Genomic DNA, 9,577 nt, shown 5'->3' with positions numbered 1-9,577 from the left:
TCAGAGACAACCGAAAATGAAGACCAAGACTGGTCACCCGCGGATGACAACACAAATTCCTCAAGCACAGTTAAAATGGAGACTTATATCAAAGTAGATCTTATTAAAGATGATTCATCTCCATCGAATAGAACTGCAGAAGAGCTTAAAGAAAATCAGGCAATAGCAAGTGCATATCAAACAGAACAAAAAGAAACCACGAAAGCTATTGAGCAAAGAATGCCACCAAAACCAGAAGTAAAGAAGATCAAAATTGCAGACAACTAGGAAGCAATAGGAAGTCTAAAGATCAAATAGACATTTCCAGTCAAATCAACAGATGCAAGTCAGATTGGAAGACAGAGTCGCAAGTCACCCTCCATAGAGACACAGTTAGATCAAGATGAGACCGTGGCAAAAGCAGGACAAAGATCTTCAATAGAGCCAACAACAAGAATAGCTATAGTTCTCAACAGTACAAAAGGAGAAAGTGTCAGATGTAATGCTCTATTGGAAAAATAAGCAAAGTGCAATATGGTTGCTGGCAACATTCACTACAAGAGGCTCTTCACATTAGCGACGCTCACACAGCGACGCTTAAAAAAAAAATTCCCGGCGTCGCTATGAGCGTCGCAAATTTACAAAGAAGTTTGCGACGCTCATAGCGACGCTTATAGCGACGCTCATAGCGACGCCAGCTGGGGTAAAAAAAATAACCGAGCGCGCCCAAAAACTCAGATCTCAGATCTGAGTTTTTCGGCGCCCTCAAGCAAAGAGCAGGTAACGCTCTCCCTCACTCTCTCTCTCTCTCTCTCTCTCTCTCTTTTTCTTTTACACACACACACACACACACACACACACACACACACACACACACACGAGGAGAGGAAGGAGAGCCAAGTATGCTCCTTCCCTCTCCTCATTCTCATGTTCCCTTCCCCTCTTTCTCTCTCCCTCTCTCTCTCTCTCACACACACACATACACACACACACATAGTGTTTTTGAGAGAGAGAGAGAGAGAGAGAGAGAGAGAGCGAGAGAGAGTGCAAAAACGCACACACATACATAAACAAAAAATGCACACACACATTGAGAGAGAAAAAGAGAGAGAGAGCATGCATAAACAAAAAACGCACGCATTGAGAGAGGAAAAGAGAGAGAGAACATGCATAAACAAAAAACGCACACATTGAGAGAGGAAAAGAGAAAGAAAACATGCATACGATCCAAAAAAACGCACACACATTGAGAGAGAAAGAAAGAGAAACTAAGGGAGCGTCGTAAGAAACTAATTAAAATTAAAAGACCTAAAGATCTAGCCGACGAGGAACTGAACTGAAGACCTATTATTCAAGAGAGAAATGGCATAATCAATCTATCATACTTGGCATGGGTGATAGAAAGGTTATACCATTTATCTCTTTTTATTGGCACACACATCCACACACGCGCACACACACAGGAAGAAGAGAGTTATAACGTCGTAGGAAACTATCTTAAAAGACGTTAAAGATTAGGTTATATGTAGACTTACATTAAATTAGATTTAGGTTTATTTTTAACTAGATTTACGTTTATTTAAGCTAGATTTAGATTTACGTTATATTAGATTAGATGCGGGTCTCCATAGACTGCGATGCCTGCATGAAGCGGGTGAAGACAGCCCTCAATGGAATATAGGGTATTGCTGCCTTCACTCATGGTGGGCTCCGTCGATCCAAAAGTACTGGTGAAATGTCTTCAGAAGATAGGGAAGAAGGTGGATCTTCAGGGCGGCAAGAGTCACTACATCCCCGACACAATGACCATCTAGACAACCTCTAGTCATTAGACTTACGTTAAATTAGATTTAGCTTTATTTTTAGTTAGATTTACGTTTATTTAGATTTACGCTTATTTACGTTAGATCGAGTCCACGCAAGAATTACTTACGGTTTAGGGTTTGGAGTTAGACGAACAGTGAAAAGATCTACTGTGAAAAGATGTTAAGATGAAGTGAAGTGCTACAGCTAGAGATGTCTGCACAAGCATGGTTAGAGCAGAAGGAGATGTGCGATGACGGATTGCCTCCAGGGATGAAGAGACTATCTCTATGGTACGAGTTACCATACTGGCCCCGACTCGTGATCAATCACTTGCTCGATCCAATGCACATATTCAAGAATGTGGGTAATCTACTATGGGACCATTTGACCGGCAAGAAAGATACTTTGGGAGCCAGAGTTGACCTTAGAAATGTGGATCGTATGGAGCAATATTGGCCGCAAACAGCGTCTGATGGATCGATAAAACTTCCTAAAGCACCATGGATTTTCACAGGAGCCCAAGAACGCAAAGTAAAAGAGGCCATTCGATCTTTGCGGACCCCCACTGGCGTAATGCACTCGCTCCGAACGTGTTTTACTAAAGAAGGAAAGCTTACCGGTTTGAAGTCACACGATTGGCATAAAATGTGTCAGGTACGTTCATAGTGGACTTTAATATCATTGCATAAAATGTGGACTTTAATATCATTGCTGCACATACTTTACAGTTTATTTTACCGGTTGCCATTGAGGGATGTTTGTCTCTCGACATCCGTAACACAATCTACAAACTTGCAAAGCTGGTGCAATGGATCTCACAAAAGGAGATCGACGTAGACTCCATACCATTCGCCAAACTAAATGCTGCGGAGCTTGTGTGCATGTTTGAGAAACATTTTCCTACTACAATGCTAACCATTCAGGTGCATCTTCTTATTCACATAGTTGATGAGGTGGAAATAGCTGGCACAGTTCATTCCAGATGGATTTTCTTCTTAGAGCGTTTCATGAAAACGCTTAAGGGATATGTGCGTCAAAAGGCACGTCCGGAGGGTAGCATGGCAGAAGGTTGGTTGGTATCAGAGTCCCTAGTGTACATTGGAGAGTGGCTAGACGGATTTGATAAATCCCGGGACACGCTATGGCGAACCATAGATGATGAGCGCATATCTGGGATTGTCATGTGCAATCTCGGTGTTGAGAAGAAGATGACGGAAGATCTAGAGGCTAAAATCAACTGATTTTGCATGCTTCACAATCCAGTGATGCAAAAGTGGATTTCACAATATGAGGATGCAAAGCAAGAGCGACAAAGGGCACGAATCGAGTGGAGACGGGGAAGACGACCACCGATGCACTATCCAGCGGTTCTGGAGAGCCTACCAACCTTCAAGATAATCATGGAGAGACTTGTTCGACGTGCAATGGTTCAAGATAATCATGGAGGGTCGAAACGCTACTGTGCGTAGAGGAGAGTCTGGTTTTCTTGAGGTGGATTCTACTAAGAAATGGACTGACCTAAGAGACACTTTCGTACTACCCGAGCATTGTGAACAAGTAAGTATATAAATAGTTAACATCCCCCTTTTACAAGTTATGTGCTTGAAAGCTCTCATGTAAGTTATGTGGCTCTGGCAGGTAGTATTTCATCCTACAAAGTCTACATCAAACTGGTGGTACGTCATAGAGGTAGCCCCTCGTAGTGCAAGGACGTATGAAGGCTACCATGTGCCAATCACAACGACATCAATGGAGGAGATCAGAGAAGATGCTCAATCAGAAGCCGCTGCGGTGGTGCCAGACGAGCATCAAGATGCTACTACTCTATATGGGGTGCATGCAGAGGAGCTACAAAACGAAACAGAGGATATGTGTTTAAACGGAGAGCTCTATATAGATATAGGAAGTTATGCTGAGTTATGCGAGGATGAGAGAGAGATCTCTTAAAGCCACAAATATTGTATTTGAACAATTTTGCTCCGTGCTGTAAAAGCTCTAGCCCTCTAAGTAGCTTCCATGGTGTGTAACGCTCTTTTCAACTCGCGCTCACATCTTTTGATTGAAAATTCTGAGTTTTCGACTTGCCTCTTCTACCACTCGATTCATTGCGTCATTGTATTTATATGCGTCATTACGTCATTGTATTTAATGGTCTTTGCGTCATTGTCTACTCTATTCATTCAATATTAAGTTTAAATATTCGTGTGTTTAATGCAGGTATGGATGATGAGGAGTTTCTTTCTTCTTTGTCACCGCAGCAGAGACAGTGGTACGTGGAGCGTCATCGCTCTGGCGCATCATCGCGCGTTCCTACACCATCCGCATCTCCCTCTCTTTCGGAGCATTCGGCGCGCTCCGAAGCTTCGGCGTCGACGAGACGAGCGTCACACTCGTCTAGACACCGGCGCTCTAGTGGTGGCGGTGGCGGTTGTTGTGGGGATTCCGCCACCGATGCCTCCACACCGCCTCGTGTTCGACGAGGCTCTTTATCCTCCCCTTCTTTGCCCGCCCCCACACCAGCCACAACATCGCCATCTACGCCAGGTTTTGCACGGCTGACTATTCCTAGAAGCTACACACCTCTGCCTACTCCGCCAGGAGCCACCCCACTCGACACTCCTCGCTTCGGGGCCCAGACGCCGGTGGAGACACCTGACGTCCGTACCCCCATCGACACGCCGCTAGAGACCCCTGCCGGGACACCCAGGTTCACGCGTCACCGGCCAGAGGGCTTGCCTTACTCCGTCGACATCAGCGGCGGCATCATCATGGATGATGACGGCAAGAAGGTGATCTCGCGCATGCGTGGTCTTTGCTCTCAGCTGTTTAGACACTATATACTAAACAAATGGAGTGAAGTACCAAGTGATTTAGAAAACAGAGTCATCAGCATACTTCATGATGAGTTTCCCGTTCCAACACGGGATCAGCGCTTCAATGAAGACCTGATGAAGATTCGAATGCGCGAATACTGCAAACACAAGCGTTCCGAAGTGCAAAAAGCAATCAAGAATGGGTGGAATAGGCCAGATTGGCTGGCCAAAGAAGATTGGAAGAATGCGAAGAAAGCAGCGCGCGAGAATCCCGACAAGTGGAAGCAACAAAAGGATGCAGCCAGAGCGCGAGTAGAGGCAGGGAGCTCGCACCACTTGGGGAGCGGTGGATGGGCATCATTTGAGGCCGATTTTGTAAGTCTTTTCACATTGCTCTTTATGCATGTTCGATAGTTTAGGGTTTATGAGTTTTTTAGTTCTAACATAATGAAATCTTTGTATGTTTTGACAGTGGTCGATGACAGGACATGATCCCACACCGTACGAGCGCGAGTACGCAGGCAGGAAGGGCTTAAACGCCCTGATGGACATTCTCAGTTCTCGCGGCGGCATGGTTAGTATTAGGGTTTACTCTTTTTTATTTTTTGTATTGTTTTATAAATGTCGTTATATGTTTATATTTACTGAAAACTATCTTATTGTCTTTTTTTGCAGAATCCGACAGATACGCCGCTTGGACGCGATGAGACGTCTGATTAGACGACGTCAGTTTAGCCGTAGCTAAATAGCATTAGTTTAGGGTTTCTCATAGCTTATGTATCATGAGACGGATTTTATACGTCTTTTTGAACCATGTATATTATTACATTTGTCACCGCAATTCCTTTTGCCAATCAATTCTTTATGCCTATGATGTTGTACAATTGTCATTATTACATTTGCCAATCAATTCAGTTTGTCTATGATGTGTACAATTGTCAATTTTGCAAACAATGCGTCTTGTGGGTGACTATTTTGGGTCTATTATTTACCTTTGCACTTTTTTTTAAAAGTGAATCAAGTACAATATGGTTGATGGGTGGCAGGGCATTCAATGCCCTGCCACCAAAAAAATATTCTCTCAGGCGTCGCTATAAGCGTCGCTATTTATGGCTCTGTAGCGTCGCTATATGCGTCGCTATACTCTTCTGTGAGAGCGTCGCTATCTACGTCGCTATAGGCGTCGCTATGAGTGTCGCTATATAGCGACGCTCATAGCGACGCCTATAGCGACGCCTATAGCGACGCAGATAGCGACGCTCTCGTAGCGACGCTTTTAGCGACGGTTATAGCGACGCCGGGGGTTATAAAAACCCAGTGTATTTCCGTCGCTAAGAGCGTCACAAGAACACACAACCTCTTGTAGTGATTCAGAGCATTCTGGAGATTACATAGAGCAAGCCAAGTAACAGACAAATCATGGGTAAGGCTACAAGTCAAGAAGACATGGTTTAGGTAAAGTTTTAGGTAAAGTCTTCAAAAGACATGCATGCAGATGCCATCCTTGGATATTAGTGGTTACAAGGCCTACAAAGAAGATACAATGCTAATACTCTCTTTTCCAAGAGGTAGCCAACAATAGTTACATGTACCATTAATGTTGGAATTAGAGTTGCAGAAGTCACAAGAATCAAAGGCAAACGTTGGAGACAAAGGTAAAGCTAAAGCGGAACTTCCATTGATTAGCACAAAATGTGTGAAAAGATATGCCTCTACATCAAAGAACGCTCATGGATCAGCTGCTTCAAGCAAATCAGTCTTTCAAAGCCTAAAGTCATTTGCTGACCCAACTAAAACCTCTAAGAGACACCCAGAAAAGCAAAGATATATCAACCAAAGTACTCAGGAAAGCAAAATAAAGTTAAGCAAGTGTTTGTTCCGAGCAGTTTAGTCAAAGTCAGTGATCCGGTTTGGATTAAAGACAAGAAATCAACACAGAAAGACAAACGCAGGGGATGGATAGCATCACAATGGAGCTTAAAAGAACATGAGTATTATGGAGGTAACAGACAGACATGGGTACCAAAACCGTAGGTTAGAGCATATGAAGTGAAGTCAAGTCCCTCCAGTAAAGAAGGCCCACAAGGTATCAACTTTGACAATATCCTAGGATACCTAAGAAGCAGATATACAACAGAACAACATCAAAAGATGATAAAGTCAACCAAAATCTCAAGAGGATACAGAAAAAAGATGGATCTCAAAGAATCTTCCTCTTAGACAAGGATTCTACACAGGTTATACAAAGATGTGGCTACCAATCAATCACAAGCCAACTACAACTACACCAGGCCTGCATGAAGATCTCAGGAACTCAACAAGACCTAGAGTGAAGAAAAGTCAACAATGGAGATACAAAGGTCATCAAGTGATTTGGATTCTATTAGCATCAAGCTAACACGGATACCATTTTTTGGAGTTCTCATTGTAAAACACTTATTTTTTTGATAAATCGAGAATATTGTAACTCCTATTTTCTCGGATAAACTTTGTAATTAATAAGCCAAGGCTACAAGCTTCCAAATTGTATCAGCCTGTATTACCCATCTTTGGTAGAACTCCTAGATTATTAGTTTTGACCACCAAAAACCTTGGCTAAGGTATAAAAGCCATTTTTTGTAAGTTATTATTAAGTTTTGGATAATGAAATACACAGCGTGAGCTAACGGCGCTCACTCCTCTCCTTTTCGTGCTTCCTCCTCCCTCCCCGATTGTCACATTGCAGTCGCGTTTGTTGCATTGCAACCGTAGGTAAGAGCTCTACGCATTGACATAAGCAGTACACATTATTTCGTAGATTTTGGCATCGCCAACCCGCTGTCTAATTTCATCATAACTAGAAATTTACACTTTCAAATAAAAAACTAAGCATGGGTGGGATATTGGGGCATCATTGCTAAGCATTTAGATGCATTCTGGGTTGAAAATGACTAGGTCAAAAATCCATTGCTGTTAATAATTGCGATTTTGAAACTTGATCTAAAGTGGGGTTTGAGACCATAAGCATGTATGCTTAGGTCTTATAAACATGTCCTAGAAGTTTCATTACGTTTGGATGTCATTTGATGCTGTAACGGATGTGATTTATTTGCTGATGAGCGATTGGATTTTGGTGATTTCAGTCACTTGAGTGTAGCTTGAGTTAGATGTGAGTTGTTAGTTGTTTTCTGAGATATTCCTCTTGTAGCCTCTATGCACTAGTCGAGTCAGCTTTGCCCCATGGATTGATAATTTAATCGTTGTTCTCGCTAATACTGCAATAATATAGGATGGTGACGTTAGACATGTGTCCCACATTTGGTGCCGCTACCGGGGATCGAAGAGACCTAAACTAGGAAAAACACGAGCGTCTTGTGAAGTTATCCTTTAACTTACTCTAGTATTGTATAGAGTTCAAAACTTTCTTTTGGAAACCACATAGCTTAAGATTGTCGTCTTTTGCTGTGTAGAGGTAGCTTGGAAGGAACCTTACTTGCTGAGTGCCTTTAGGATTGTAGGATTGTAGAAATAGATTAGGATTTTGAGAATGATTGAAATACAAAATAAGTCTTAAGATCAAGGCTCAGAAAACCATAAAAGACAAGAAAAAGTGTTTGTGGACACTTTCCACAACCCCATTGCATGAGAATCTAGGAGTAGGATAAGTAGGATCCAAGGTGGATTTCAGAACATTGCTCTCTCTCAAAGAATCAAGGGTGAGTTGTTATTGGAAGTTGCAAAATTTCAGGTCTACGGCTAGATTTAGCACAAAAAGACTCGAAACCACTCAATCCGATTGGAGAGTAAGATTAAAAGTTGTCTGAATCAATTGGTAAGATCAAGGACACTTCGAGGTAAAAATTTCAAAAGTTGAGCAAAACTCAGATTATTTACTTTTTCTTGATATTTTAGGCCAAATTAACTTGATTTGATTCATAGGCTTAAAATAGCTCATGTAAAGACTGTCTTTGAAAAAATTGCAAAAAAGTGTTCATTTCAAGCCTCAAGTTAATAATCGCGATTATTAGCTTTTAGCTCAGATTTGACCAAGGTTCATACCATTGACTCATTCCATGTGTATTTGGAACACTAAACTGGCAAAAAACTGGGTGAAAACTAAAGTTTGTACTGACTTTTTGAATCTTGAGGTGTAAATTGGAAAAAAAATGGTCCAAACTTAATTGAAATGTGATTCATAGACTTATATTAATATGATAAACATGTGTAAATGCTCAGTTGACCAAAAAGATTCAAAAAGTTGCCAGCTGTAAATAATCGTGATTATTTACATCTACCCCATTTTTCAACTTTTTTGACCAAGTTAGCATACCACTAGTTTTACATGTTGTAATAAGCCCACAAACCAAATTTAATAAGATTTGGATCACTAAATTGAAAATTGTGACCAAATTTGCAAAGTTAGTCCGCGGACAGAAAATTGATGACCATCTGACCAAAAATTGTCCAAACTTGATAAAACTTTGCTAGTGACCTTAACTTGAGGTGCTTAACAAATCTGTGTCAAAGTTGGGATAAAAATTTGCAAAAATTTAGCTGGAGTAAATATTTACGATTATTTACATCTGCTTCAATACTTGAAAATTTTGCACATTTGAGTATACCACAATGTCAAACATATCAAGTAGACCTCACAAATCAATTTTGGTGAAATTTGGATCACAAGAGTGAGACTTAAGCCAGATTCTTGAAATCAGAGTGTGCAAACACAAAACAGTTGATAAACTTGATCAAATTTTGTCCAAACTTATTGAAACTTGTCCAAGGACTTTAACAGGTTGTATACTTGTCAAACCAATCCAAAAAGTGCAAAAAACTAGCAAAAGTAAATAATCATGATTATTTACTACTGCTACCTAGGGATATCAGTTTTGACTTTTGAACTTTTACAGTGTTAGACCAGCATAATACAAAGCCACCGGGCAGTTTTGGGTTCAATCGGATCCAAATTGATACACGTTCACTCAGTTTCTAGGTTGCAG

Source organism: Adiantum capillus-veneris, chromosome 17, assembly GCF_014529385.1.
Source record: "Adiantum capillus-veneris isolate H3 chromosome 17, ASM1452938v2, whole genome shotgun sequence".
In the NCBI taxonomy this organism is placed as follows: Eukaryota; Viridiplantae; Streptophyta; class Polypodiopsida; order Polypodiales; family Pteridaceae; genus Adiantum; species Adiantum capillus-veneris.
The sequence above is the reverse complement of the archived record's forward strand: the minus strand, read 5'-3'. Positions refer to the sequence as shown.